The 22,925-nt window shown below is 50.3% G+C and overlaps 18 non-coding genes across 18 annotated transcripts; all 18 read left to right on the forward strand.

Moving 5' to 3' along the window:
- The first annotated feature begins 1,602 nt into the window (after positions 1-1,602).
- Positions 1,603-1,675, forward strand: trnak-cuu (transfer RNA lysine (anticodon CUU)). The gene has a single exon. It is a non-coding gene; the product is annotated as a tRNA-Lys (tRNA).
- A 754-nt stretch (positions 1,676-2,429) lies between these two features.
- Positions 2,430-2,502, forward strand: trnak-cuu (transfer RNA lysine (anticodon CUU)). The gene has a single exon. It is a non-coding gene; the product is annotated as a tRNA-Lys (tRNA).
- Positions 2,503-3,696: 1,194 nt separating this feature from the next.
- On the forward strand, positions 3,697-3,769 carry trnak-cuu (transfer RNA lysine (anticodon CUU)). Its single transcript has one exon. It is a non-coding gene; the product is annotated as a tRNA-Lys (tRNA).
- A 754-nt stretch (positions 3,770-4,523) lies between these two features.
- trnak-cuu (transfer RNA lysine (anticodon CUU)) lies at positions 4,524-4,596 on the forward strand. The gene has a single exon. It is a non-coding gene; the product is annotated as a tRNA-Lys (tRNA).
- A 1,194-nt stretch (positions 4,597-5,790) lies between these two features.
- trnak-cuu (transfer RNA lysine (anticodon CUU)) lies at positions 5,791-5,863 on the forward strand. Its single transcript has one exon. It is a non-coding gene; the product is annotated as a tRNA-Lys (tRNA).
- Positions 5,864-7,515: 1,652 nt separating this feature from the next.
- trnak-cuu (transfer RNA lysine (anticodon CUU)) lies at positions 7,516-7,588 on the forward strand. The gene has a single exon. It is a non-coding gene; the product is annotated as a tRNA-Lys (tRNA).
- A 754-nt stretch (positions 7,589-8,342) lies between these two features.
- Positions 8,343-8,415, forward strand: trnak-cuu (transfer RNA lysine (anticodon CUU)). Its single transcript has one exon. It is a non-coding gene; the product is annotated as a tRNA-Lys (tRNA).
- A 1,176-nt stretch (positions 8,416-9,591) lies between these two features.
- trnak-cuu (transfer RNA lysine (anticodon CUU)) lies at positions 9,592-9,664 on the forward strand. The gene has a single exon. It is a non-coding gene; the product is annotated as a tRNA-Lys (tRNA).
- Positions 9,665-10,858: 1,194 nt separating this feature from the next.
- Positions 10,859-10,931, forward strand: trnak-cuu (transfer RNA lysine (anticodon CUU)). The gene has a single exon. It is a non-coding gene; the product is annotated as a tRNA-Lys (tRNA).
- A 1,652-nt stretch (positions 10,932-12,583) lies between these two features.
- On the forward strand, positions 12,584-12,656 carry trnak-cuu (transfer RNA lysine (anticodon CUU)). The gene has a single exon. It is a non-coding gene; the product is annotated as a tRNA-Lys (tRNA).
- A 754-nt stretch (positions 12,657-13,410) lies between these two features.
- Positions 13,411-13,483, forward strand: trnak-cuu (transfer RNA lysine (anticodon CUU)). The gene has a single exon. It is a non-coding gene; the product is annotated as a tRNA-Lys (tRNA).
- Positions 13,484-14,659: 1,176 nt separating this feature from the next.
- On the forward strand, positions 14,660-14,732 carry trnak-cuu (transfer RNA lysine (anticodon CUU)). Its single transcript has one exon. It is a non-coding gene; the product is annotated as a tRNA-Lys (tRNA).
- Positions 14,733-16,838: 2,106 nt separating this feature from the next.
- trnak-cuu (transfer RNA lysine (anticodon CUU)) lies at positions 16,839-16,911 on the forward strand. The gene has a single exon. It is a non-coding gene; the product is annotated as a tRNA-Lys (tRNA).
- A 754-nt stretch (positions 16,912-17,665) lies between these two features.
- On the forward strand, positions 17,666-17,738 carry trnak-cuu (transfer RNA lysine (anticodon CUU)). Its single transcript has one exon. It is a non-coding gene; the product is annotated as a tRNA-Lys (tRNA).
- Positions 17,739-18,914: 1,176 nt separating this feature from the next.
- trnak-cuu (transfer RNA lysine (anticodon CUU)) lies at positions 18,915-18,987 on the forward strand. The gene has a single exon. It is a non-coding gene; the product is annotated as a tRNA-Lys (tRNA).
- A 1,190-nt stretch (positions 18,988-20,177) lies between these two features.
- trnak-cuu (transfer RNA lysine (anticodon CUU)) lies at positions 20,178-20,250 on the forward strand. The gene has a single exon. It is a non-coding gene; the product is annotated as a tRNA-Lys (tRNA).
- Positions 20,251-21,444: 1,194 nt separating this feature from the next.
- Positions 21,445-21,517, forward strand: trnak-cuu (transfer RNA lysine (anticodon CUU)). The gene has a single exon. It is a non-coding gene; the product is annotated as a tRNA-Lys (tRNA).
- Positions 21,518-22,707: 1,190 nt separating this feature from the next.
- On the forward strand, positions 22,708-22,780 carry trnak-cuu (transfer RNA lysine (anticodon CUU)). Its single transcript has one exon. It is a non-coding gene; the product is annotated as a tRNA-Lys (tRNA).
- The last annotated feature ends 145 nt before the right edge of the window (positions 22,781-22,925 follow it).

Raw genomic sequence — 22,925 nt, forward strand, 5'->3', positions numbered from 1 at the left:
AAGGGGACGGTAAAAGCCTGCTGGTTCAGGAAGCAGGCTGATGTGTGCACTTGTTGTCAGTTGAGACCAACGACTGTCAATGCTAGCTTCTCCCAGAGCTGTGATTTGCCTCGTCCTAGCCTTTCGCAAGGGCACGAGTTTGCAGGCTACAGTGACATTCACAAATGTTGAAAGACAGAAATACAGATAGATAGATGGATGGATGGATAAATATTCCTTCAGTCAGCGTGAGAAGCCTTTTACGATTGCTTAGAAAACGAACTGGCTGCTGCAGTTTTTCAAGTCCTCAAGTGCAGGTGAGGTCTCTGAGAGCATATGGCTTTCTGTTACGCAACGCAAAGGAATCTAAAAGTCATAGCAGAGAATGGTTTCGATCCATCGACCTCTGGGTTATGGGTTGCTTGTTGCCTTTCTTTATGGTAAGGAAGTGTAGAGTGGCGAAGGGGACGGTAAAAGCCTGCTGGTTCAGGAAGCAGGCTGATGTGTGCACTTGTTGTCAGTTGAGACCAACGACTGTCAATGCTAGCTTCTCCCAGAGCTGTGATTTGCCTCGTCCTAGCCTTTCGCAAGGGCACGAGTTTGCAGGCTACAGTGACATTCACAAATGTTGAAAGACAGAAATACAGATAGATAGGGATAGATAGATGGATGGATGGATGGATGGATAAATATTCCTTCAGTCAGCGTGAGAAGCCTTTTACGATTGCTTAGAAAACGAACTGGCTGCTGCAGTTTTTCAAGTCCTCAAGTGCAGGTGAGGTCTCTGAGAGCATATGGCTTTCTGTTACGCAACGCAAAGGAATCTAAAAGTCATAGCAGAGAATGGTTTCGATCCATCGACCTCTGGGTTATGGGTTGCTTGTTGCCTTTCTTTATGGTAAGGAAGTGTAGAGTGGCGAAGGGGACGGTAAAAGCCTGCTGGTTCAGGAAGCAGGCTGATGTGTGCACTTGTTGTCAGTTGAGACCAACGACTGTCAATGCTAGCTTCTCCCAGAGCTGTGATTTGCCTCGTCCTAGCCTTTCGCAAGGGCACGAGTTTGCAGGCTACAGTGACATTCACAAATGTTGAAAGACAGAAATACAGATAGATAGGGATAGATAGATAGATAGATGGATGGATGGATAAATATTCCTTCAGTCAGCGTGAGAAGCCTTTTACGATTGCTTAGAAAACGAACTGGCTGCTGCAGTTTTTCAAGTCCTCAAGTGCAGGTGAGGTCTCTGAGAGCATATGGCTTTCTGTTACGCAACGCAAAGGAATCTAAAAGTCATAGCAGAGAATGGTTTCGATCCATCGACCTTTGGGTTATGGGCCCAGCACGCTTCCGCTGCGCCACTCTGCTCACTTGCGGGAGCTGTCCTTCACGCAAAAGTGCCAATGATGTGCTCACGTCGAGCAGGCGCTCGTAGTTCGGCATGAACTGCAGCCTGTAACCCTCCCAAGAAGTCTTTGGACCAGAATAGACGATTTGAGCCGAAGCCTCCGGATGGTGAATGCAGGCACGGAAGTCGGAAAGTATTGGACGCCCGTGCGTCCGTCAAGTGGCCGCATTTCTTCTTGCAGACTCCGGCGGGCTGTCTTGCGCTGCGGCCCCCGCAGTGGCCCGGCTAGCTCAGTCGGTAGAGCATGAGACTCTTAATCTCAGGGTCGTGGGTTCGAGCCCCACGTTGTGCGCCTCCTTCTGCTTGTTGCCTTTCTTTATGGTAAGGAAGTGTAGAGTGGCGAAGGGGACGGTAAAAGCCTGCTGGTTCAGGAAGCAGGCTGATGTGTGCACTTGTTGTCAGTTGAGACCAACGACTGTCAATGCTAGCTTCTCCCAGAGCTGTGATTTGCCTCGTCCTAGCCTTTCGCAAGGGCACGAGTTTGCAGGCTACAGTGACATTCACAAATGTTGAAAGACAGAAATACAGATAGATAGGGATAGATAGATAGATAGATGGATGGATGGATAAATATTCCTTCAGTCAGCGTGAGAAGCCTTTTACGATTGCTTAGAAAACGAACTGGCTGCTGCAGTTTTTCAAGTCCTCAAGTGCAGGTGAGGTCTCTGAGAGCATATGGCTTTCTGTTACGCAACGCAAAGGAATCTAAAAGTCATAGCAGAGAATGGTTTCGATCCATCGACCTTTGGGTTATGGGCCCAGCACGCTTCCGCTGCGCCACTCTGCTCACTTGCGGGAGCTGGCCTTCACGCAAAAGTGCCAATGATGTGCTCACGTCGAGCAGGCGCTCGTAGTTCGGCATGAACTGCAGCCTGTAACCCTCCCAAGAAGTCTTTGGACCAGAATAGACGATTTGAGCCGAAGCCTCCGGATGGTGAATGCAGGCACGGAAGTCGGAAAGTATTGGACGCCCGTGCGTCCGTCAAGTGGCCGCATTTCTTCTTGCAGACTCCGGCGGGCTGTCTTGCGCTGCGGCCCCCGCAGTGGCCCGGCTAGCTCAGTCGGTAGAGCATGAGACTCTTAATCTCAGGGTCGTGGGTTCGAGCCCCACGTTGGGCGCCTCCTTCTGCTTGTTGCCTTTCTTTATGGTAAGGAAGTGTAGAGTGGCGAAGGGGACGGTAAAAGCCTGCTGGTTCAGGAAGCAGGCTGATGTGTGCACTTGTTGTCAGTTGAGACCAACGACTGTCAATGCTAGCTTCTCCCAGAGCTGTGATTTGCCTCGTCCTAGCCTTTCGCAAGGGCACGAGTTTGCAGGCTACAGTGACATTCACAAATGTTGAAAGACAGAAATACAGATAGATAGATGGATGGATGGATAAATATTCCTTCAGTCAGCGTGAGAAGCCTTTTACGATTGCTTAGAAAACGAACTGGCTGCTGCAGTTTTTCAAGTCCTCAAGTGCAGGTGAGGTCTCTGAGAGCATATGGCTTTCTGTTACGCAACGCAAAGGAATCTAAAAGTCATAGCAGAGAATGGTTTCGATCCATCGACCTCTGGGTTATGGGTTGCTTGTTGCCTTTCTTTATGGTAAGGAAGTGTAGAGTGGCGAAGGGGACGGTAAAAGCCTGCTGGTTCAGGAAGCAGGCTGATGTGTGCACTTGTTGTCAGTTGAGACCAACGACTGTCAATGCTAGCTTCTCCCAGAGCTGTGATTTGCCTCGTCCTAGCCTTTCGCAAGGGCACGAGTTTGCAGGCTACAGTGACATTCACAAATGTTGAAAGACAGAAATACAGATAGATAGGGATAGATAGATAGATAGATGGATGGATGGATAAATATTCCTTCAGTCAGCGTGAGAAGCCTTTTACGATTGCTTAGAAAACGAACTGGCTGCTGCAGTTTTTCAAGTCCTCAAGTGCAGGTGAGGTCTCTGAGAGCATATGGCTTTCTGTTACGCAACGCAAAGGAATCTAAAAGTCATAGCAGAGAATGGTTTCGATCCATCGACCTTTGGGTTATGGGCCCAGCACGCTTCCGCTGCGCCACTCTGCTCACTTGCGGGAGCTGTCCTTCACGCAAAAGTGCCAATGATGTGCTCACGTCGAGCAGGCGCTCGTAGTTCGGCATGAACTGCAGCCTGTAACCCTCCCAAGAAGTCTTTGGACCAGAATAGACGATTTGAGCCGAAGCCTCCGGATGGTGAATGCAGGCACGGAAGTCGGAAAGTATTGGACGCCCGTGCGTCCGTCAAGTGGCCGCATTTCTTCTTGCAGACTCCGGCGGGCTGTCTTGCGCTGCGGCCCCCGCAGTGGCCCGGCTAGCTCAGTCGGTAGAGCATGAGACTCTTAATCTCAGGGTCGTGGGTTCGAGCCCCACGTTGTGCGCCTCCTTCTGCTTGTTGCCTTTCTTTATGGTAAGGAAGTGTAGAGTGGCGAAGGGGACGGTAAAAGCCTGCTGGTTCAGGAAGCAGGCTGATGTGTGCACTTGTTGTCAGTTGAGACCAACGACTGTCAATGCTAGCTTCTCCCAGAGCTGTGATTTGCCTCGTCCTAGCCTTTCGCAAGGGCACGAGTTTGCAGGCTACAGTGACATTCACAAATGTTGAAAGACAGAAATACAGATAGATAGGGATAGATAGATAGATAGATGGATGGATGGATAAATATTCCTTCAGTCAGCGTGAGAAGCCTTTTACGATTGCTTAGAAAACGAACTGGCTGCTGCAGTTTTTCAAGTCCTCAAGTGCAGGTGAGGTCTCTGAGAGCATATGGCTTTCTGTTACGCAACGCAAAGGAATCTAAAAGTCATAGCAGAGAATGGTTTCGATCCATCGACCTTTGGGTTATGGGCCCAGCACGCTTCCGCTGCGCCACTCTGCTCACTTGCGGGAGCTGGCCTTCACGCAAAAGTGCCAATGATGTGCTCACGTCGAGCAGGCGCTCGTAGTTCGGCATGAACTGCAGCCTGTAACCCTCCCAAGAAGTCTTTGGACCAGAATAGACGATTTGAGCCGAAGCCTCCGGATGGTGAATGCAGGCACGGAAGTCGGAAAGTATTGGACGCCCGTGCGTCCGTCAAGTGGCCGCATTTCTTCTTGCAGACTCCGGCGGGCTGTCTTGCGCTGCGGCCCCCGCAGTGGCCCGGCTAGCTCAGTCGGTAGAGCATGAGACTCTTAATCTCAGGGTCGTGGGTTCGAGCCCCACGTTGTGCGCCTCCTTCTGCTTGTTGCCTTTCTTTATGGTAAGGAAGTGTAGAGTGGCGAAGGGGACGGTAAAAGCCTGCTGGTTCAGGAAGCAGGCTGATGTGTGCACTTGTTGTCAGTTGAGACCAACGACTGTCAATGCTAGCTTCTCCCAGAGCTGTGATTTGCCTCGTCCTAGCCTTTCGCAAGGGCACGAGTTTGCAGGCTACAGTGACATTCACAAATGTTGAAAGACAGAAATACAGATAGATAGATGGATGGATGGATAAATATTCCTTCAGTCAGCGTGAGAAGCCTTTTACGATTGCTTAGAAAACGAACTGGCTGCTGCAGTTTTTCAAGTCCTCAAGTGCAGGTGAGGTCTCTGAGAGCATATGGCTTTCTGTTACGCAACGCAAAGGAATCTAAAAGTCATAGCAGAGAATGGTTTCGATCCATCGACCTCTGGGTTATGGGTTGCTTGTTGCCTTTCTTTATGGTAAGGAAGTGTAGAGTGGCGAAGGGGACGGTAAAAGCCTGCTGGTTCAGGAAGCAGGCTGATGTGTGCACTTGTTGTCAGTTGAGACCAACGACTGTCAATGCTAGCTTCTCCCAGAGCTGTGATTTGCCTCGTCCTAGCCTTTCGCAAGGGCACGAGTTTGCAGGCTACAGTGACATTCACAAATGTTGAAAGACAGAAATACAGATAGATAGGGATAGATAGATAGATAGATGGATGGATGGATAAATATTCCTTCAGTCAGCGTGAGAAGCCTTTTACGATTGCTTAGAAAACGAACTGGCTGCTGCAGTTTTTCAAGTCCTCAAGTGCAGGTGAGGTCTCTGAGAGCATATGGCTTTCTGTTACGCAACGCAAAGGAATCTAAAAGTCATAGCAGAGAATGGTTTCGATCCATCGACCTTTGGGTTATGGGCCCAGCACGCTTCCGCTGCGCCACTCTGCTCACTTGCGGGAGCTGGCCTTCACGCAAAAGTGCCAATGATGTGCTCACGTCGAGCAGGCGCTCGTAGTTCGGCATGAACTGCAGCCTGTAACCCTCCCAAGAAGTCTTTGGACCAGAATAGACGATTTGAGCCGAAGCCTCCGGATGGTGAATGCAGGCACGGAAGTCGGAAAGTATTGGACGCCCGTGCGTCCGTCAAGTGGCCGCATTTCTTCTTGCAGACTCCGGCGGGCTGTCTTGCGCTGCGGCCCCCGCAGTGGCCCGGCTAGCTCAGTCGGTAGAGCATGAGACTCTTAATCTCAGGGTCGTGGGTTCGAGCCCCACGTTGGGCGCCTCCTTCTGCTTGTTGCCTTTCTTTATGGTAAGGAAGTGTAGAGTGGCGAAGGGGACGGTAAAAGCCTGCTGGTTCAGGAAGCAGGCTGATGTGTGCACTTGTTGTCAGTTGAGACCAACGACTGTCAATGCTAGCTTCTCCCAGAGCTGTGATTTGCCTCGTCCTAGCCTTTCGCAAGGGCACGAGTTTGCAGGCTACAGTGACATTCACAAATGTTGAAAGACAGAAATACAGATAGATAGATGGATGGATGGATAAATATTCCTTCAGTCAGCGTGAGAAGCCTTTTACGATTGCTTAGAAAACGAACTGGCTGCTGCAGTTTTTCAAGTCCTCAAGTGCAGGTGAGGTCTCTGAGAGCATATGGCTTTCTGTTACGCAACGCAAAGGAATCTAAAAGTCATAGCAGAGAATGGTTTCGATCCATCGACCTCTGGGTTATGGGTTGCTTGTTGCCTTTCTTTATGGTAAGGAAGTGTAGAGTGGCGAAGGGGACGGTAAAAGCCTGCTGGTTCAGGAAGCAGGCTGATGTGTGCACTTGTTGTCAGTTGAGACCAACGACTGTCAATGCTAGCTTCTCCCAGAGCTGTGATTTGCCTCGTCCTAGCCTTTCGCAAGGGCACGAGTTTGCAGGCTACAGTGACATTCACAAATGTTGAAAGACAGAAATACAGATAGATAGGGATAGATAGATGGATGGATGGATGGATGGATAAATATTCCTTCAGTCAGCGTGAGAAGCCTTTTACGATTGCTTAGAAAACGAACTGGCTGCTGCAGTTTTTCAAGTCCTCAAGTGCAGGTGAGGTCTCTGAGAGCATATGGTTTTCTGTTACGCAACGCAAAGGAATCTAAAAGTCATAGCAGAGAATGGTTTCGATCCATCGACCTCTGGGTTATGGGTTGCTTGTTGCCTTTCTTTATGGTAAGGAAGTGTAGAGTGGCGAAGGGGACGGTAAAAGCCTGCTGGTTCAGGAAGCAGGCTGATGTGTGCACTTGTTGTCAGTTGAGACCAACGACTGTCAATGCTAGCTTCTCCCAGAGCTGTGATTTGCCTCGTCCTAGCCTTTCGCAAGGGCACGAGTTTGCAGGCTACAGTGACATTCACAAATGTTGAAAGACAGAAATACAGATAGATAGGGATAGATAGATAGATAGATGGATGGATGGATAAATATTCCTTCAGTCAGCGTGAGAAGCCTTTTACGATTGCTTAGAAAACGAACTGGCTGCTGCAGTTTTTCAAGTCCTCAAGTGCAGGTGAGGTCTCTGAGAGCATATGGCTTTCTGTTACGCAACGCAAAGGAATCTAAAAGTCATAGCAGAGAATGGTTTCGATCCATCGACCTTTGGGTTATGGGCCCAGCACGCTTCCGCTGCGCCACTCTGCTCACTTGCGGGAGCTGTCCTTCACGCAAAAGTGCCAATGATGTGCTCACGTCGAGCAGGCGCTCGTAGTTCGGCATGAACTGCAGCCTGTAACCCTCCCAAGAAGTCTTTGGACCAGAATAGACGATTTGAGCCGAAGCCTCCGGATGGTGAATGCAGGCACGGAAGTCGGAAAGTATTGGACGCCCGTGCGTCCGTCAAGTGGCCGCATTTCTTCTTGCAGACTCCGGCGGGCTGTCTTGCGCTGCGGCCCCCGCAGTGGCCCGGCTAGCTCAGTCGGTAGAGCATGAGACTCTTAATCTCAGGGTCGTGGGTTCGAGCCCCACGTTGTGCGCCTCCTTCTGCTTGTTGCCTTTCTTTATGGTAAGGAAGTGTAGAGTGGCGAAGGGGACGGTAAAAGCCTGCTGGTTCAGGAAGCAGGCTGATGTGTGCACTTGTTGTCAGTTGAGACCAACGACTGTCAATGCTAGCTTCTCCCAGAGCTGTGATTTGCCTCGTCCTAGCCTTTCGCAAGGGCACGAGTTTGCAGGCTACAGTGACATTCACAAATGTTGAAAGACAGAAATACAGATAGATAGGGATAGATAGATAGATAGATGGATGGATGGATAAATATTCCTTCAGTCAGCGTGAGAAGCCTTTTACGATTGCTTAGAAAACGAACTGGCTGCTGCAGTTTTTCAAGTCCTCAAGTGCAGGTGAGGTCTCTGAGAGCATATGGCTTTCTGTTACGCAACGCAAAGGAATCTAAAAGTCATAGCAGAGAATGGTTTCGATCCATCGACCTTTGGGTTATGGGCCCAGCACGCTTCCGCTGCGCCACTCTGCTCACTTGCGGGAGCTGGCCTTCACGCAAAAGTGCCAATGATGTGCTCACGTCGAGCAGGCGCTCGTAGTTCGGCATGAACTGCAGCCTGTAACCCTCCCAAGAAGTCTTTGGACCAGAATAGACGATTTGAGCCGAAGCCTCCGGATGGTGAATGCAGGCACGGAAGTCGGAAAGTATTGGACGCCCGTGCGTCCGTCAAGTGGCCGCATTTCTTCTTGCAGACTCCGGCGGGCTGTCTTGCGCTGCGGCCCCCGCAGTGGCCCGGCTAGCTCAGTCGGTAGAGCATGAGACTCTTAATCTCAGGGTCGTGGGTTCGAGCCCCACGTTGGGCGCCTCCTTCTGCTTGTTGCCTTTCTTTATGGTAAGGAAGTGTAGAGTGGCGAAGGGGACGGTAAAAGCCTGCTGGTTCAGGAAGCAGGCTGATGTGTGCACTTGTTGTCAGTTGAGACCAACGACTGTCAATGCTAGCTTCTCCCAGAGCTGTGATTTGCCTCGTCCTAGCCTTTCGCAAGGGCACGAGTTTGCAGGCTACAGTGACATTCACAAATGTTGAAAGACAGAAATACAGATAGATAGATGGATGGATGGATAAATATTCCTTCAGTCAGCGTGAGAAGCCTTTTACGATTGCTTAGAAAACGAACTGGCTGCTGCAGTTTTTCAAGTCCTCAAGTGCAGGTGAGGTCTCTGAGAGCATATGGCTTTCTGTTACGCAACGCAAAGGAATCTAAAAGTCATAGCAGAGAATGGTTTCGATCCATCGACCTCTGGGTTATGGGTTGCTTGTTGCCTTTCTTTATGGTAAGGAAGTGTAGAGTGGCGAAGGGGACGGTAAAAGCCTGCTGGTTCAGGAAGCAGGCTGATGTGTGCACTTGTTGTCAGTTGAGACCAACGACTGTCAATGCTAGCTTCTCCCAGAGCTGTGATTTGCCTCGTCCTAGCCTTTCGCAAGGGCACGAGTTTGCAGGCTACAGTGACATTCACAAATGTTGAAAGACAGAAATACAGATAGATAGATGGATGGATGGATAAATATTCCTTCAGTCAGCGTGAGAAGCCTTTTACGATTGCTTAGAAAACGAACTGGCTGCTGCAGTTTTTCAAGTCCTCAAGTGCAGGTGAGGTCTCTGAGAGCATATGGCTTTCTGTTACGCAACGCAAAGGAATCTAAAAGTCATAGCAGAGAATGGTTTCGATCCATCGACCTTTGGGTTATGGGCCCAGCACGCTTCCGCTGCGCCACTCTGCTCACTTGCGGGAGCTGTCCTTCACGCAAAAGTGCCAATGATGTGCTCACGTCGAGCAGGCGCTCGTAGTTCGGCATGAACTGCAGCCTGTAACCCTCCCAAGAAGTCTTTGGACCAGAATAGACGATTTGAGCCGAAGCCTCCGGATGGTGAATGCAGGCACGGAAGTCGGAAAGTATTGGACGCCCGTGCGTCCGTCAAGTGGCCGCATTTCTTCTTGCAGACTCCGGCGGGCTGTCTTGCGCTGCGGCCCCCGCAGTGGCCCGGCTAGCTCAGTCGGTAGAGCATGAGACTCTTAATCTCAGGGTCGTGGGTTCGAGCCCCACGTTGTGCGCCTCCTTCTGCTTGTTGCCTTTCTTTATGGTAAGGAAGTGTAGAGTGGCGAAGGGGACGGTAAAAGCCTGCTGGTTCAGGAAGCAGGCTGATGTGTGCACTTGTTGTCAGTTGAGACCAACGACTGTCAATGCTAGCTTCTCCCAGAGCTGTGATTTGCCTCGTCCTAGCCTTTCGCAAGGGCACGAGTTTGCAGGCTACAGTGACATTCACAAATGTTGAAAGACAGAAATACAGATAGATAGATGGATGGATGGATAAATATTCCTTCAGTCAGCGTGAGAAGCCTTTTACGATTGCTTAGAAAACGAACTGGCTGCTGCAGTTTTTCAAGTCCTCAAGTGCAGGTGAGGTCTCTGAGAGCATATGGCTTTCTGTTACGCAACGCAAAGGAATCTAAAAGTCATAGCAGAGAATGGTTTCGATCCATCGACCTCTGGGTTATGGGTTGCTTGTTGCCTTTCTTTATGGTAAGGAAGTGTAGAGTGGCGAAGGGGACGGTAAAAGCCTGCTGGTTCAGGAAGCAGGCTGATGTGTGCACTTGTTGTCAGTTGAGACCAACGACTGTCAATGCTAGCTTCTCCCAGAGCTGTGATTTGCCTCGTCCTAGCCTTTCGCAAGGGCACGAGTTTGCAGGCTACAGTGACATTCACAAATGTTGAAAGACAGAAATACAGATAGATAGGGATAGATAGATAGATAGATGGATGGATGGATAAATATTCCTTCAGTCAGCGTGAGAAGCCTTTTACGATTGCTTAGAAAACGAACTGGCTGCTGCAGTTTTTCAAGTCCTCAAGTGCAGGTGAGGTCTCTGAGAGCATATGGCTTTCTGTTACGCAACGCAAAGGAATCTAAAAGTCATAGCAGAGAATGGTTTCGATCCATCGACCTTTGGGTTATGGGCCCAGCACGCTTCCGCTGCGCCACTCTGCTCACTTGCGGGAGCTGGCCTTCACGCAAAAGTGCCAATGATGTGCTCACGTCGAGCAGGCGCTCGTAGTTCGGCATGAACTGCAGCCTGTAACCCTCCCAAGAAGTCTTTGGACCAGAATAGACGATTTGAGCCGAAGCCTCCGGATGGTGAATGCAGGCACGGAAGTCGGAAAGTATTGGACGCCCGTGCGTCCGTCAAGTGGCCGCATTTCTTCTTGCAGACTCCGGCGGGCTGTCTTGCGCTGCGGCCCCCGCAGTGGCCCGGCTAGCTCAGTCGGTAGAGCATGAGACTCTTAATCTCAGGGTCGTGGGTTCGAGCCCCACGTTGGGCGCCTCCTTCTGCTTGTTGCCTTTCTTTATGGTAAGGAAGTGTAGAGTGGCGAAGGGGACGGTAAAAGCCTGCTGGTTCAGGAAGCAGGCTGATGTGTGCACTTGTTGTCAGTTGAGACCAACGACTGTCAATGCTAGCTTCTCCCAGAGCTGTGATTTGCCTCGTCCTAGCCTTTCGCAAGGGCACGAGTTTGCAGGCTACAGTGACATTCACAAATGTTGAAAGACAGAAATACAGATAGATAGATGGATGGATGGATAAATATTCCTTCAGTCAGCGTGAGAAGCCTTTTACGATTGCTTAGAAAACGAACTGGCTGCTGCAGTTTTTCAAGTCCTCAAGTGCAGGTGAGGTCTCTGAGAGCATATGGCTTTCTGTTACGCAACGCAAAGGAATCTAAAAGTCATAGCAGAGAATGGTTTCGATCCATCGACCTCTGGGTTATGGGTTGCTTGTTGCCTTTCTTTATGGTAAGGAAGTGTAGAGTGGCGAAGGGGACGGTAAAAGCCTGCTGGTTCAGGAAGCAGGCTGATGTGTGCACTTGTTGTCAGTTGAGACCAACGACTGTCAATGCTAGCTTCTCCCAGAGCTGTGATTTGCCTCGTCCTAGCCTTTCGCAAGGGCACGAGTTTGCAGGCTACAGTGACATTCACAAATGTTGAAAGACAGAAATACAGATAGATAGGGATAGATAGATGGATGGATGGATGGATGGATAAATATTCCTTCAGTCAGCGTGAGAAGCCTTTTACGATTGCTTAGAAAACGAACTGGCTGCTGCAGTTTTTCAAGTCCTCAAGTGCAGGTGAGGTCTCTGAGAGCATATGGTTTTCTGTTACGCAACGCAAAGGAATCTAAAAGTCATAGCAGAGAATGGTTTCGATCCATCGACCTCTGGGTTATGGGTTGCTTGTTGCCTTTCTTTATGGTAAGGAAGTGTAGAGTGGCGAAGGGGACGGTAAAAGCCTGCTGGTTCAGGAAGCAGGCTGATGTGTGCACTTGTTGTCAGTTGAGACCAACGACTGTCAATGCTAGCTTCTCCCAGAGCTGTGATTTGCCTCGTCCTAGCCTTTCGCAAGGGCACGAGTTTGCAGGCTACAGTGACATTCACAAATGTTGAAAGACAGAAATACAGATAGATAGGGATAGATAGATAGATAGATGGATGGATGGATAAATATTCCTTCAGTCAGCGTGAGAAGCCTTTTACGATTGCTTAGAAAACGAACTGGCTGCTGCAGTTTTTCAAGTCCTCAAGTGCAGGTGAGGTCTCTGAGAGCATATGGCTTTCTGTTACGCAACGCAAAGGAATCTAAAAGTCATAGCAGAGAATGGTTTCGATCCATCGACCTTTGGGTTATGGGCCCAGCACGCTTCCGCTGCGCCACTCTGCTCACTTGCGGGAGCTGTCCTTCACGCAAAAGTGCCAATGATGTGCTCACGTCGAGCAGGCGCTCGTAGTTCGGCATGAACTGCAGCCTGTAACCCTCCCAAGAAGTCTTTGGACCAGAATAGACGATTTGAGCCGAAGCCTCCGGATGGTGAATGCAGGCACGGAAGTCGGAAAGTATTGGACGCCCGTGCGTCCGTCAAGTGGCCGCATTTCTTCTTGCAGACTCCGGCGGGCTGTCTTGCGCTGCGGCCCCCGCAGTGGCCCGGCTAGCTCAGTCGGTAGAGCATGAGACTCTTAATCTCAGGGTCGTGGGTTCGAGCCCCACGTTGTGCGCCTCCTTCTGCTTGTTGCCTTTCTTTATGGTAAGGAAGTGTAGAGTGGCGAAGGGGACGGTAAAAGCCTGCTGGTTCAGGAAGCAGGCTGATGTGTGCACTTGTTGTCAGTTGAGACCAACGACTGTCAATGCTAGCTTCTCCCAGAGCTGTGATTTGCCTCGTCCTAGCCTTTCGCAAGGGCACGAGTTTGCAGGCTACAGTGACATTCACAAATGTTGAAAGACAGAAATACAGATAGATAGGGATAGATAGATAGATAGATGGATGGATGGATAAATATTCCTTCAGTCAGCGTGAGAAGCCTTTTACGATTGCTTAGAAAACGAACTGGCTGCTGCAGTTTTTCAAGTCCTCAAGTGCAGGTGAGGTCTCTGAGAGCATATGGCTTTCTGTTACGCAACGCAAAGGAATCTAAAAGTCATAGCAGAGAATGGTTTCGATCCATCGACCTTTGGGTTATGGGCCCAGCACGCTTCCGCTGCGCCACTCTGCTCACTTGCGGGAGCTGGCCTTCACGCAAAAGTGCCAATGATGTGCTCACGTCGAGCAGGCGCTCGTAGTTCGGCATGAACTGCAGCCTGTAACCCTCCCAAGAAGTCTTTGGACCAGAATAGACGATTTGAGCCGAAGCCTCCGGATGGTGAATGCAGGCACGGAAGTCGGAAAGTATTGGACGCCCGTGCGTCCGTCAAGTGGCCGCATTTCTTCTTGCAGACTCCGGCGGGCTGTCTTGCGCTGCGGCCCCCGCAGTGGCCCGGCTAGCTCAGTCGGTAGAGCATGAGACTCTTAATCTCAGGGTCGTGGGTTCGAGCCCCACGTTGGGCGCCTCCTTCTGCTTGTTGCCTTTCTTTATGGTAAGGAAGTGTAGAGTGGCGAAGGGGACGGTAAAAGCCTGCTGGTTCAGGAAGCAGGCTGATGTGTGCACTTGTTGTCAGTTGAGACCAACGACTGTCAATGCTAGCTTCTCCCAGAGCTGTGATTTGCCTCGTCCTAGCCTTTCGCAAGGGCACGAGTTTGCAGGCTACAGTGACATTCACAAATGTTGAAAGACAGAAATACAGATAGATAGATGGATGGATGGATAAATATTCCTTCAGTCAGCGTGAGAAGCCTTTTACGATTGCTTAGAAAACGAACTGGCTGCTGCAGTTTTTCAAGTCCTCAAGTGCAGGTGAGGTCTCTGAGAGCATATGGCTTTCTGTTACGCAACGCAAAGGAATCTAAAAGTCATAGCAGAGAATGGTTTCGATCCATCGACCTCTGGGTTATGGGTTGCTTGTTGCCTTTCTTTATGGTAAGGAAGTGTAGAGTGGCGAAGGGGACGGTAAAAGCCTGCTGGTTCAGGAAGCAGGCTGATGTGTGCACTTGTTGTCAGTTGAGACCAACGACTGTCAATGCTAGCTTCTCCCAGAGCTGTGATTTGCCTCGTCCTAGCCTTTCGCAAGGGCACGAGTTTGCAGGCTACAGTGACATTCACAAATGTTGAAAGACAGAAATACAGATAGATAGATGGATGGATGGATAAATATTCCTTCAGTCAGCGTGAGAAGCCTTTCACGATTGCTTAGAAAACGAACTGGCTGCTGCAGTTTTTCAAGTCCTCAAGTGCAGGTGAGGTCTCTGAGAGCATATGGCTTTCTGTTACGCAACGCAAAGGAATCTAAAAGTCATAGCAGAGAATGGTTTCGATCCATCGACCTTTGGGTTATGGGCCCAGCACGCTTCCGCTGCGCCACTCTGCTCACTTGCGGGAGCTGGCCTTCACGCAAAAGTGCCAATGATGTGCTCACGTCGAGCAGGCGCTCGTAGTTCGGCATGAACTGCAGCCTGTAACCCTCCCAAGAAGTCTTTGGACCAGAATAGACGATTTGAGCCGAAGCCTCCGGATGGTGAATGCAGGCACGGAAGTCGGAAAGTATTGGACGCCCGTGCGTCCGTCAAGTGGCCGCATTTCTTCTTGCAGACTCCGGCGGGCTGTCTTGCGCTGCGGCCCCCGCAGTGGCCCGGCTAGCTCAGTCGGTAGAGCATGAGACTCTTAATCTCAGGGTCGTGGGTTCGAGCCCCACGTTGGGCGCCTCCTTCTGCTTGTTGCCTTTCTTTATGGTAAGGAAGTGTAGAGTGGCGAAGGGGACGGTAAAAGCCTGCTGGTTCAGGAAGCAGGCTGATGTGTGCACTTGTTGTCAGTTGAGACCAACGACTGTCAATGCTAGCTTCTCCCAGAGCTGTGATTTGCCTCGTCCTAGCCTTTCGCAAGGGCACGAGTTTGCAGGCTACAGTGACATTCACAAATGTTGAAAGACAGAAATACAGATAGATAGATGGATGGATGGATAAATATTCCTTCAGTCAGCGTGAGAAGCCTTTTACGATTGCTTAGAAAACGAACTGGCTGCTGCAGTTTTTCAAGTCCTCAAGTGCAGGTGAGGTCTCTGAGAGCATATGGCTTTCTGTTACGCAACGCAAAGGAATCTAAAAGTCATAGCAGAGAATGGTTTCGATCCATCGACCTCTGGGTTATGGGTTGCTTGTTGCCTTTCTTTATGGTAAGGAAGTGTAGAGTGGCGAAGGGGACGGTAAAAGCCTGCTGGTTCAGGAAGCAGGCTGATGTGTGCACTTGTTGTCAGTTGAGACCAACGACTGTCAATGCTAGCTTCTCCCAGAGCTGTGATTTGCCTCGTCCTAGCCTTTCGCAAGGGCACGAGTTTGCAGGCTACAGTGACATTCACAAATGTTGAAAGACAGAAATACAGATAGATAGGGATAGATAGATGGATGGATGGATGGATAAATATTCCTTCAGTCAGCGTGAGTAGCCTTTTACGATTGCTTAGAAAACGAACTGGCTGCTGCAGTTTTTCAAGTCCTCAAGTGCAGGTGAGGTCTCTGAGAGCATATGGCTTTCTGTTACGCAACGCAAAGGAATCTAAAAGTCATAGCAGAGAATGGTTTCGATCCATCGACCTCTGGGTTATGGGTTGCTTGTTGCCTTTCTTTATGGTAAGGAAGTGTAGAGTGGCGAAGGGGACGGTAAAAGCCTGCTGGTTCAGGAAGCAGGCTGATGTGTGCACTTGTTGTCAGTTGAGACCAACGACTGTCAATGCTAGCTTCTCCCAGAGCTGTGATTTGCCTCGTCCTAGCCTTTCGCAAGGGCACGAGTTTGCAGGCTACAGTGACATTCACAAATGTTGAAAGACAGAAATACAGATAGATAGGGATAGATAGATGGATGGATGGATGGATGGATAAATATTCCTTCAGTCAGCGTGAGAAGCCTTTTACGATTGCTTAGAAAACGAACTGGCTGCTGCAGTTTTTCAAGTCCTCAAGTGCAGGTGAGGTCTCTGAGAGCATATGGTTTTCTGTTACGCAACGCAAAGGAATCTAAAAGTCATAGCAGAGAATGGTTTCGATCCATCGACCTCTGGGTTATGGGTTGCTTGTTGCCTTTCTTTATGGTAAGGAAGTGTAGAGTGGCGAAGGGGACGGTAAAAGCCTGCTGGTTCAGGAAGCAGGCTGATGTGTGCACTTGTTGTCAGTTGAGACCAACGACTGTCAATGCTAGCTTCTCCCAGAGCTGTGATTTGCCTCGTCCTAGCCTTTCGCAAGGGCACGAGTTTGCAGGCTACAGTGACATTCACAAATGTTGAAAGACAGAAATACAGATAGATAGGGATAGATAGATAGATAGATGGATGGATGGATAAATATTCCTTCAGTCAGCGTGAGAAGCCTTTTACGATTGCTTAGAAAACGAACTGGCTGCTGCAGTTTTTCAAGTCCTCAAGTGCAGGTGAGGTCTCTGAGAGCATATGGCTTTCTGTTACGCAACGCAAAGGAATCTAAAAGTCATAGCAGAGAATGGTTTCGATCCATCGACCTTTGGGTTATGGGCCCAGCACGCTTCCGCTGCGCCACTCTGCTCACTTGCGGGAGCTGTCCTTCACGCAAAAGTGCCAATGATGTGCTCACGTCGAGCAGGCGCTCGTAGTTCGGCATGAACTGCAGCCTGTAACCCTCCCAAGAAGTCTTTGGACCAGAATAGACGATTTGAGCCGAAGCCTCCGGATGGTGAATGCAGGCACGGAAGTCGGAAAGTATTGGACGCCCGTGCGTCCGTCAAGTGGCCGCATTTCTTCTTGCAGACTCCGGCGGGCTGTCTTGCGCTGCGGCCCCCGCAGTGGCCCGGCTAGCTCAGTCGGTAGAGCATGAGACTCTTAATCTCAGGGTCGTGGGTTCGAGCCCCACGTTGTGCGCCTCCTTCTGCTTGTTGCCTTTCTTTATGGTAAGGAAGTGTAGAGTGGCGAAGGGGACGGTAAAAGCCTGCTGGTTCAGGAAGCAGGCTGATGTGTGCACTTGTTGTCAGTTGAGACCAACGACTGTCAATGCTAGCTTCTCCCAGAGCTGTGATTTGCCTCGTCCTAGCCTTTCGCAAGGGCACGAGTTTGCAGGCTACAGTGACATTCACAAATGTTGAAAGACAGAAATACAGATAGATAGGGATAGATAGATAGATAGATGGATGGATGGATAAATATTCCTTCAGTCAGCGTGAGAAGCCTTTTACGATTGCTTAGAAAACGAACTGGCTGCTGCAGTTTTTCAAGTCCTCAAGTGCAGGTGAGGTCTCTGAGAGCATATGGCTTTCTGTTACGCAACGCAAAGGAATCTAAAAGTCATAGCAGAGAATGGTTTCGATCCATCGACCTTTGGGTTATGGGCCCAGCACGCTTCCGCTGCGCCACTCTGCTCACTTGCGGGAGCTGGCCTTCACGCAAAAGTGCCAATGATGTGCTCACGTCGAGCAGGCGCTCGTAGTTCGGCATGAACTGCAGCCTGTAACCCTCCCAAGAAGTCTTTGGACCAGAATAGACGATTTGAGCCGAAGCCTCCGGATGGTGAATGCAGGCACGGAAGTCGGAAAGTATTGGACGCCCGTGCGTCCGTCAAGTGGCCGCATTTCTTCTTGCAGACTCCGGCGGGCTGTCTTGCGCTGCGGCCCCCGCAGTGGCCCGGCTAGCTCAGTCGGTAGAGCATGAGACTCTTAATCTCAGGGTCGTGGGTTCGAGCCCCACGTTGGGCGCCTCCTTCTGCTTGTTGCCTTTCTTTATGGTAAGGAAGTGTAGAGTGGCGAAGGGGACGGTAAAAGCCTGCTGGTTCAGGAAGCAGGCTGATGTGTGCACTTGTTGTCAGTTGAGACCAACGACTGTCAATGCTAGCTTCTCCCAGAGCTGTGATTTGCCTCGTCCTAGCCTTTCGCAAGGGCACGAGTTTGCAGGCTACAGTGACATTCACAAATGTTGAAAGACAGAAATACAGATAGATAGATGGATGGATGGATAAATATTCCTTCAGTCAGCGTGAGAAGCCTTTTACGATTGCTTAGAAAACGAACTGGCTGCTGCAGTTTTTCAAGTCCTCAAGTGCAGGTGAGGTCTCTGAGAGCATATGGCTTTCTGTTACGCAACGCAAAGGAATCTAAAAGTCATAGCAGAGAATGGTTTCGATCCATCGACCTCTGGGTTATGGGTTGCTTGTTGCCTTTCTTTATGGTAAGGAAGTGTAGAGTGGCGAAGGGGACGGTAAAAGCCTGCTGGTTCAGGAAGCAGGCTGATGTGTGCACTTGTTGTCAGTTGAGACCAACGACTGTCAATGCTAGCTTCTCCCAGAGCTGTGATTTGCCTCGTCCTAGCCTTTCGCAAGGGCACGAGTTTGCAGGCTACAGTGACATTCACAAATGTTGAAAGACAGAAATACAGATAGATAGATGGATGGATGGATAAATATTCCTTCAGTCAGCGTGAGAAGCCTTTTACGATTGCTTAGAAAACGAACTGGCTGCTGCAGTTTTTCAAGTCCTCAAGTGCAGGTGAGGTCTCTGAGAGCATATGGCTTTCTGTTACGCAACGCAAAGGAATCTAAAAGTCATAGCAGAGAATGGTTTCGATCCATCGACCTTTGGGTTATGGGCCCAGCACGCTTCCGCTGCGCCACTCTGCTCACTTGCGGGAGCTGGCCTTCACGCAAAAGTGCCAATGATGTGCTCACGTCGAGCAGGCGCTCGTAGTTCGGCATGAACTGCAGCCTGTAACCCTCCCAAGAAGTCTTTGGACCAGAATAGACGATTTGAGCCGAAGCCTCCGGATGGTGAATGCAGGCACGGAAGTCGGAAAGTATTGGACGCCCGTGCGTCCGTCAAGTGGCCGCATTTCTTCTTGCAGACTCCGGCGGGCTGTCTTGCGCTGCGGCCCCCGCAGTGGCCCGGCTAGCTCAGTCGGTAGAGCATGAGACTCTTAATCTCAGGGTCGTGGGTTCGAGCCCCACGTTGGGCGCCTCCTTCTGCTTGTTGCCTTTCTTTATGGTAAGGAAGTGTAGAGTGGCGAAGGGGACGGTAAAAGCCTGCTGGTTCAGGAAGCAGGCTGATGTGTGCACTTGTTGTCAGTTGAGACCAACGACTGTCAATGCTAGCTTCTCCCAGAGCTGTGATTTGCCTCGTCCTAGCCTTTCGCAAGGGCACGAGTTTGCAGGCTACAGTGACATTCACAAATGTTGAAAGACAGAAATACAGATAGATAGATGGATGGATGGATAAATATTCCTTCAGTCAGCGTGAGAAGCCTTTTACGATTGCTTAGAAAACGAACTGGCTGCTGCAGTTTTTCAAGTCCTCAAGTGCAGGTGAGGTCTCTGAGAGCATATGGCTTTCTGTTACGCAACGCAAAGGAATCTAAAAGTCATAGCAGAGAATGGTTTCGATCCATCGACCTCTGGGTTATGGGTTGCTTGTTGCCTTTCTTTATGGTAAGGAAGTGTAGAGTGGCGAAGGGGACGGTAAAAGCCTGCTGGTTCAGGAAGCAGGCTGATGTGTGCACTTGTTGTCAGTTGAGACCAACGACTGTCAATGCTAGCTTCTCCCAGAGCTGTGATTTGCCTCGTCCTAGCCTTTCGCAAGGGCACGAGTTTGCAGGCTACAGTGACATTCACAAATGTTGAAAGACAGAAATACAGATAGATAGGGATAGATAGATGGATGGATGGATGGATAAATATTCCTTCAGTCAGCGTGAGTAGCCTTTTACGATTGCTTAGAAAACGAACTGGCTGCTGCAGTTTTTCAAGTCCTCAAGTGCAGGTGAGGTCTCTGAGAGCATATGGCTTTCTGTTACGCAACGCAAAGGAATCTAAAAGTCATAGCAGAGAATGGTTTCGATCCATCGACCTTTGGGTTATGGGCCCAGCACGCTTCCGCTGCGCCACTCTGCTCACTTGCGGGAGCTGGCCTTCACGCAAAAGTGCCAATGATGTGCTCACGTCGAGCAGACGCTCGTAGTTCGGCATGAACTGCAGCCTGTAACCCTCCCAAGAAGTCTTTGGACCAGAATAGACGATTTGAGCCGAAGCCTCCGGATGGTGAATGCAGGCACGGAAGTCGGAAAGTATTGGACGCCCGTGCGTCCGTCAAGTGGCCGCATTTCTTCTTGCAGACTCCGGCGGGCTGTCTTGCGCTGCGGCCCCCGCAGTGGCCCGGCTAGCTCAGTCGGTAGAGCATGAGACTCTTAATCTCAGGGTCGTGGGTTCGAGCCCCACGTTGGGCGCCTCCTTCTGCTTGTTGCCTTTCTTTATGGTAAGGAAGTGTAGAGTGGCGAAGGGGACGGTAAAAGCCTGCTGGTTCAGGAAGCAGGCTGATGTGTGCACTTGTTGTCAGTTGAGACCAACGACTGTCAATGCTAGCTTCTCCCAGAGCTGTGATTTGCCTCGTCCTAGCCTTTCGCAAGGGCACGAGTTTGCAGGCTACAGTGACATTCACAAATGTTGAAAGACAGAAATACAGATAGATAGATGGATGGATGGATAAATATTCCTTCAGTCAGCGTGAGAAGCCTTTTACGATTGCTTAGAAAACGAACTGGCTGCTGCAGTTTTTCAAGTCCTCAAGTGCAGGTGAGGTCTCTGAGAGCATATGGCTTTCTGTTACGCAACGCAAAGGAATCTAAAAGTCATAGCAGAGAATGGTTTCGATCCATCGACCTCTGGGTTATGGGTTGCTTGTTGCCTTTCTTTATGGTAAGGAAGTGTAGAGTGGCGAAGGGGACGGTAAAAGCCTGCTGGTTCAGGAAGCAGGCTGATGTGTGCACTTGTTGTCAGTTGAGACCAACGACTGTCAATGCTAGCTTCTCCCAGAGCTGTGATTTGCCTCGTCCTAGCCTTTCGCAAGGGCACGAGTTTGCAGGCTACAGTGACATTCACAAATGTTGAAAGACAGAAATACAGATAGATAGGGATAGATAGATGGATGGATGGATGGATGGATAAATATTCCTTCAGTCAGCGTGAGAAGCCTTTTACGATTGCTTAGAAAACGAACTGGCTGCTGCAGTTTTTCAAGTCCTCAAGTGCAGGTGAGGTCTCTGAGAGCATATGGCTTTCTGTTACGCAACGCAAAGGAATCTAAAAGTCATAGCAGAGAATGGTTTCGATCCATCGACCTTTGGGTTATGGGCCCAGCACGCTTCCGCTGCGCCACTCTGCTCACTTGCGGGAGCTGGCCTTCACGCAAAAGTGCCAATGATGTGCTCACGTCGAGCAGGCGCTCGTAGTTCGGCATGAACTGCAGCCTGTAACCCTCCCAAGAAGTCTTTGGACCAGAATAGACGATTTGAGCCGAAGCCTCCGGATGGTGAATGCAGGCACGGAAGTCGGAAAGTATTGGACGCCCGTGCGTCCGTCAAGTGGCCGCATTTCTTCTTGCAGACTCCGGCGGGCTGTCTTGCGCTGCGGCCCCCGCAGTGGCCCGGCTAGCTCAGTCGGTAGAGCATGAGACTCTTAATCTCAGGGTCGTGGGTTCGAGCCCCACGTTGGGCGCCTCCTTCTGCTTGTTGCCTTTCTTTATGGTAAGGAAGTGTAGAGTGGCGAAGGGGACGGTAAAAGCCTGCTGGTTCAGGAAGCAGGCTGATGTGTGCACTTGTTGTCAGTTGAGACCAACGACTGTCAATGCTAGCTTCTCCCAGAGCTGTGATTTGCCTCGTCCTAGCCTTTCGCAAGGGCACGAGTTTGCAGGCTACAGTGACATTCACAAATGTTGAAAGACAGAAATACAGATAGATAGATGGATGGATGGATAAATATTCCTTCAGTCAGCGTGAGAAGCCTTTTACGATTGCTTAGAAAACGAACTGGCTGCTGCAGTTTTTCAAGTCCTCAAGTGCAGGTGAGGTCTCTGAGAGCATATGGCTTTCTGTTACGCAACGCAAAGGAATCTAAAAGTCATAGCAGAGAATGGTTTCGATCCATCGACCTCTGGGTTATGGGTTGCTTGTTGCCTTTCTTTATGGTAAGGAAGTGTAGAGTGGCGAAGGGGACGGTAAAAGCCTGCTGGTTCAGGAAGCAGGCTGATGTGTGCACTTGTTGTCAGTTGAGACCAACGACTGTCAATGCTAGCTTCTCCCAGAGCTGTGATTTGCCTCGTCCTAGCCTTTCGCAAGGGCACGAGTTTGCAGGCTACAGTGACATTCACAAATGTTGAAAGACAGAAATACAGATAGATAGGGATAGATAGATGGATGGATGGATGGATAAATATTCCTTCAGTCAGCGTGAGTAGCCTTTTACGATTGCTTAGAAAACGAACTGGCTGCTGCAGTTTTTCAAGTCCTCAAGTGCAGGTGAGGTCTCTGAGAGCATATGGCTTTCTGTTACGCAACGCAAAGGAATCTAAAAGTCATAGCAGAGAATGGTTTCGATCCATCGACCTTTGGGTTATGGGCCCAGCACGCTTCCGCTGCGCCACTCTGCTCACTTGCGGGAGCTGGCCTTCACGCAAAAGTGCCAATGATGTGCTCACGTCGAGCAGACGCTCGTAGTTCGGCATGAACTGCAGCCTGTAACCCTCCCAAGAAGTCTTTGGACCAGAATAGACGATTTGAGCCGAAGCCTCCGGATGGTGAATGCAGGCACGGAAGTCGGAAAGTATTGGACGCCCGTGCGTCCGTCAAGTGGCCGCATTTCTTCTTGCAGACTCCGGCGGGCTGTCTTGCGCTGCGGCCCCCGCAGTGGCCCGGCTAGCTCAGTCGGTAGAGCATGAGACTCTTAATCTCAGGGTCGTGGGTTCGAGCCCCACGTTGGGCGCCTCCTTCTGCTTGTTGCCTTTCTTTATGGTAAGGAAGTGTAGAGTGGCGAAGGGGACGGTAAAAGCCTGCTGGTTCAGGAAGCAGGCTGATGTGTGCACTTGTTGTCAGTTGAGACCAACGACTGTCAATGCTAGCTTCTCCCA

Source organism: Amia ocellicauda, chromosome 12 (assembly GCF_036373705.1).
Source record: "Amia ocellicauda isolate fAmiCal2 chromosome 12, fAmiCal2.hap1, whole genome shotgun sequence".
Classification (NCBI taxonomy): Eukaryota; Metazoa; Chordata; class Actinopteri; order Amiiformes; family Amiidae; genus Amia; species Amia ocellicauda.